A 6,457-nucleotide genomic window follows, 5' to 3' on the forward strand; every position below is an offset into this window, starting at 1 on the left:
TAACAAGCATTGACAGGTATCACCTCTGACACACATTTGCAGGTATCTTCTCTGACAAGCACTTGCAGGTATCTCCATTCGAGGCGCTGCACGTACAGTTCTTGTTAAACGCCAGTGTGAAGTTATCAAGTTTCGAGTTTACCTCGTAGCTACTTCAAGATAGACAGAGGTCTTTAAGCTCCACAGCAACAGGCTTGGATGCAGACTCATTGAGTTACTCCTAGCAGTTACATCAGTAGTAAATCTTCATGCCCTTAATAGACTTCTCTTGATTCTTTATCTGTCTCTTTCCTGTTAGGTCGGTTCTCATCATTTGTTCCGGTATCTTATTCTTCGACGTATTTATTTGTTTCTGGATCTCACTTCTTACTGTGTTCCTGCATGAGGTCTAAACGACCAAGTAACTCATCAGGATCTATTTCAAATTAGCAGGCCTCCGGATGCTCGTCTTTCTTAATCAGAGCTTGCTACAGACATGCCCTCAGAACTTCTTGGTTCCTTTCAAAGCATGTCAAGCCTCGCCATAGGAGCTCTTGTTTCAAATCAAGCTCATTAAGCCATGAGAAGCTCACCTCCTCTCCGTTGAGTCACCTATAATCCCACTTCGACACCGACGTAATGAGTCTAAAGTAAGCGAGTCAACGAGGAAAGATGTTTAGTTAGAGGACATCACAATTACATAATTACAAGGTCTGTCTTTTTCACAGCTTCTTCGTAAGCCCCTATACTTGGGATGAACTCAGTTGTCCCTTGAATGTTAACATTCCCTAACCCTAAGTCTCGTCTCTAACAGTGCACGAGCCAAAGCGCACCTTCTGTACTAACTCGTATGGCAGTGTGCAAGACAGGGTTATAACAGTATTAAGAATCAGTCCTTTTAGTCACATTAGGAGAGGATCCCCCCCCCCCCCCCTCAGTAAGTAAAACATCACAAGAAGAGAATTACCTCAATTGAACATACCAACGTGTAGGGAAAAATATGAGTCAGCGGTAGACGACTCTGCATTGCTCCTTGCGTCTCTAATATTGACTTAATACATTTCCCCTTAACTCTCCACCCACACTGTTCCAAAGTAAACACACACACATGCACATTTACACAAACTCATGTCCTCAAGAGTATGTTAATATTAGCTATAACACTAGGAATCAATTTTTAGGGGGGGGGGGGTTGGGGGGAAGATTTTAATATTTTTGGGTTACCTAAAGTCAGAAGTTCATAGTGTGGTAATACACTCTTATAAATGTTTTATTTTCTAATGTTCGCTATCTTCAAAGAATGATATTCCCCTATTTCTAGAGATAGCATTTAAGACCTTAAAATTTTAAGATTCCGTAGCATTTTGTATAGTGTGAATCTTACATTCCAAAGAAAAAGTTGAATTAAAGTCTCAGTACATTTGCTTCCTAAAAACATTTTATATGTTTAATTAAATTTTCATCTAGTTCTTATCAGTTGTCATCATTTTTCTAGTTTCCTTTCAACAACACCAACATTACAAACTAGCTTGTGTCTAGTAGATTTTTTCTCGACTTTTCAGGTCATTCATGTTATTAAATCCAATGCAAATAATGTTAATATCATTATCAGAAAATGTCCGTCCGTAGCGGGTCCTCAACTACTTCAACGAAGAGTGCTTTCCTTTTAATGAATGTCGATCTTAGCAGCTCCAGAGAATTTAAAACAAATTTAAAATAATAATAATAAAATGAACAAGAACAAAAAAGAACAACAAATAAAAACGTTCGCTAAGAGATTGAGTGTACATTGAAACTAACTACAATAACAATATAGTGATAGCAGACGAAGGGGTGGTTACATTTTACCCAGCAGATGTTCATTACCTGTCAAAGGGTGGTTTTACCGCTGACCTACTACAGTATCACAAAATTCCTCATTGGACACATTGGGTCTAAAATGAAACTTGTTTTCCTCTAGCGAATCTAGAGTCTGGCAGAGCCAGAAAATGACTAGAAGTGATTTATCATAAAAATAGTAAAAATTGACTACTAAGTTCCAGTTGTGACCAACAATCTCTGTTTGTTTTTAATATTCAATAAACGGGCCCCATTAAAAGATCCCCCTAACATACTTTTTAGCCCGTAAATTAGTGTATGTATTACAATGAAATTAAACGGCTCATTCTCTTTCCTTCTCTCTCTCTCTCTCTCTATCTCTCTCTCTCTCTTCGGATCATTCGCTATTTAATATACCCTATGTTGCTTTTTTTATTGTAACCAGCCCCCACCCCCAGACCACCCCTCTTTTATAATTTACGGCCTTTTTTATTACAATGACAACCCTTAACTTTTTTAGAATCCTCATAATTAGTGACTCTTCACCACACATTTTTCAGCTTTTAAATATAAGAAAATTTTAATTTGGTTTTATTTTTTTATTAATTGTAATCTTTTATTTCATTCTTTTTGAATGTAGAGAAATGACAGTGCTACAATGTATCATTCCTTGCGCTCTCTCTCAAAAAGAAAAAAATCGACTCTATCTTTTTTATGCTAATAGGATTAGATTTCTTTTAATTAGTATCGCGTCTAAAAGGAATCGGAAATGATGTAAGGCATATTAAATAAGTTGACTTAGGGGAAAAGAAAGAATTCGCTTTAAAAATACGGAATCATGTGTGCTATTTAAAATACAAAGATTGATAGAAAGCTTGGGGTTTGTTTTTTGTATTTGTTTTTTTGCTAATTGTGGTGTTCAGGTTCCGATCTGTCGAAAACGCGTCTTAGTGAGGAAGTATAAGCAACCTGAAGAAATTTTATGCAAATCACTTTTTTAGTTTAAGTTATCTCTTGATCAATCAGTCAGTCAGTGAGTCAGTCAGTGGTATTTTACAAGTATAATACAGATTATTTAAATCTTATGTTTAAGTCAAAAATGGCATTGAAATCCTTAACTTAGATAAATATAACGTTCCGATGGTTGTGCACTACTGAGATCCTTGCGCGATCAGGGATTCCCAGCATCTTTACAGCTCTCAGACAACGCCGCTTGCGCTGGCTTGGACATGTTCGCCGGATGGAGGACAGGCGTATCCCAAAATTCATCCCCTATGGTCAACTCGCGACTGGCACAAGAAAAACTGGTCGCCCCCACCTCCGTTACATAGATATAATAAAACGTGACCTCAAATCAGTGAACATCAATTCTGACAATTGGGATGACATAGCTCTAGACCGCAACAGATGGAGAGAGACAGTGACCAAGAAAGCTATGGACAGTGAAAGTACATGGGTCTCAGCTCAGGAAGAAAAACGTACAATCCAAAAAACGGCCAGCTCCTCTACCACCGAAGTAAAAGCCACCTTAACCTGCGCTACCTGTGGACGGGAGTGTCACTCCAAAATAGGGCTCCACAGTCACATAGGAAGTGTGCTCTGAGATGAACCATAGTCGTTCAACGACTGAAGGAGGCCAATGAATGATATTTTATAGTAATGTTTGTAATGTAAGTCATTTATAACAGTTTTCAACTCAATATAGACTTACTATTTTTTTTACTTAAATTTTAAAATACGATTGTAAAAAAAAATGTAAGGGTTAGAGTGCAGGAGTGTAGACTGATGCGAATGGGGGGGGGGGCGGAATGGTCGTGACTTCAGAAAGAAGGAGGCCGGAAAAATATTGACATGAACAAAGTTTCCGAATATTGTAACATTATTTCTAAGAATATCCAAGTGTTTGTAAAATAGAACCTGACAGTTCACTTATTTGTAGAGTGCCACGAGTGCAAAGTATTTCCAGGAGTTGCTCAATTCACCATTCAATATAAAATAAGTTGAAAGAACAGCGTCCTGGTGAAGATGGGCTTCACTGGTTTAACTGGCTTCACTAGTTTAACTAAAGCAGTTTGAACCAGGGAGTTCTATTATTGGTAGTGTATACATCGATTTAAAAAATCATGAATAAATTAACGAGGTCAAGAGAAGTGACAGTTTTTAAATTAAGTAAAAAAAGATGAAGCTTTAATTCTTAGCATTTTTATTATTATTAAAGTGAAACATATTTCATAGCGACATATTGACCTACATAAATACAGAATTTTTTCTAAAAAAAAAAAAAGGTTTCAAACAATTAGGTTACCAAATATTTTTTTATTGGACTTTTGTAAATAGAAAAACAAGGGAAGGTAATACAAAAGAAACAAATCGAACTATTTGACAACTTGCTCCATAAGCAGAATTTTCCCCCCTGCCGAGTTGGCCCACAGTAGAGACATCTACATTACTTTGTACTCTTGTAGACTGGCTCACAGTAGAGGCATCTACGGTACCAGGATGACCAGTTAATGGGCTAGTTCCACTTACAGTACTTTGCACTCTGTTAGACTGGCTCACAGTAGAGACAACGGGCTCACCAGTTGAACTTCCTCCACATGCAGCATTTTTCACTCTATCGTACTCGCTCTGGGTACACCCGCTGACTACCACCAGACAAGTCAGAGAAGTCAAATAGTTAATGGCTTCACAATATTTTGAAGACACGATTAGATATCTAACCGTGGTGTCTGAATAAAGGCAGGATATAGCTCGCGATTTACATTGTTGACTGATAGATCCTAGAATTGCCTCTACGTCTTCAGAAATAACTTGACCCAACAATCCCAGGACAAGTGCAGCGGAGAACATTCTTAGGTACATGTTTGTCTCTAAAGCGATGGAACCTGCGAAGAAAAAATTTATGGTGCAAATTAGTTTCGAACTTTTACTTTATAATTTTTATCCTGACTTCTGTTATCAAATGAAATAGAGTAAACAAACCAGCAACATTTAAAGAAATACTTTTTTTTAAACCATAGCACTATTAGATAATATAAAGTGGAATTGCTTCAATAGTTTTGAATCAATCATGTAATTAATTTGTAACAGATTTAGGCTAACACTATAGTTTGCTGTGTGGTTGTGAAATGTACATTGAAAAGCTTTTTGAACATATCCTTCTAAACCTCAAGAAAACAAATAGTACCCATGATAGTACTTTATGTATCGGTACTTTACGGCAAGTCACGCTTTGCACATGCGGGGTGTATAAGAGTGCGGGTTGTACGATGTTCCCATTGTGCGGGTTATACGCGTATGTTCGGTCATAAAGAAGTTAGTGTATCAATTTAGGAGCCACTTGGCAGAGTAGTAAATATATCAATTGTAGGCTGTCTGGCCAAGCAGAAAAATACTGTTCCGTCTAACAATCATAAATTTGTGTGATTAGAAATATTTTTAACAAGAGTTTTAGTTTAGCGCTATTTCTTGCTTTGAGTTGGAAGGGGGTATCTTTGTGAATGTTACCGTCATTGCTTTTTAAATGCATTCATTAAAAGAGGGAACGGCCTGAATTCAAACTTGGGGCTCAAGCCGATATACTAACCACTGTGCAAGAAAGTTTTATAGTTATCTATTGTAAGTTTCAAACTTTGAAAGAGTCGACTTATATTTCAGCTAAATCAGCTTATACCACAATATCAGTCAAGTACATTTTCTTTCCCTTGTTCGATACCAAAACAATATAGTTAATTAATAATTGGTTAATATTTGTTTATTAATTCTTATGTTGTCAGGTAAAAGAAATAACTGTGCAAAAAATTAAGCTTGATCCGAGATTGGGTGTGGGAGAAAAAACATGTAACTTTTTACCAGACAGACAGACAGACAGAGTTGATACGACACGGTCACGGAGGGCACGATATAAGCTTTGTACAAATTAACTACCGGCCTAGTCTGAAGTCGTCTTTGCCAAACAAAAGTTACACTTGCAAATGTCTGCGATGCGTAGCTGTGTAAGTGTAGTGTGTTGTTGGTTTCATGCAAAGTCAATAGCAATATTTGTAATATTATTTCAACTATTTTAAAAAGGAATCTAGCAAACCTGATATGAAAATACTTCAATCCTTGACAGCAGAGAGAGAATAAGTCAGACATCTGTCTAGCACACACACTTTCTGTTCTACTTTTGACTTATATCAATAGACTTTGTTCTTCAATGTCACGTGATAGAAGATAGTTTACGTCCTGGATGCAAAGCTAATTCATCAAGTTGCAGAGATTTCCCGGTCATTATTTTTAGCGGCAACCAAAAGGGGAACAGCCGCTATTAGTTTTGTGTGGTCTGTCTGTCGGTTGGTCCGTTCGTCTGTCCCGTTTAGATCTCAGAAACTAGAAAAGAAAATGAAAATTGGACATCATATTTTAAATCATTCAAAGTTCTGATGCGACGGCTACTTTTTTTCTTTTCCGAAAGTGAACCTTTTAATTTTTCAATTAACTGTGCAATGAAATTTTCTTAAAATGTTAGACCCTTAAAATGAAATTGACCTAGTGGCGTAGCAACCATGGCGCGAAGAGGTTCATTGTGCCAAAGCCCACGACCAATAGGGGCCCTAACGGACCAATAATAAAGAGTAAAGTAGCAATAATACATGAAATCAAATAAAATACACAGACA

General features: G+C 37.0%; 1 long non-coding RNA gene across 1 annotated transcript; it reads right to left on the bottom strand.

Moving 5' to 3' along the window:
- Nucleotides 1–4,098: 4,098 nt before the first annotated feature.
- LOC106053727 (uncharacterized) lies at nt 4,099–6,163 on the bottom strand. The gene is made up of 2 exons (XR_001215304.2): nt 5,882–6,163; nt 4,099–4,682 (listed from the first exon to the last, which is right to left on the bottom strand). It is a non-coding gene; the product is annotated as an uncharacterized LOC106053727 (long non-coding RNA).
- Nucleotides 6,164–6,457: the final 294 nt, after the last annotated feature.

This window comes from Biomphalaria glabrata, chromosome 7, assembly GCF_947242115.1.
Source record: "Biomphalaria glabrata chromosome 7, xgBioGlab47.1, whole genome shotgun sequence".
Classification (NCBI taxonomy): Eukaryota; Metazoa; Mollusca; class Gastropoda; family Planorbidae; genus Biomphalaria; species Biomphalaria glabrata.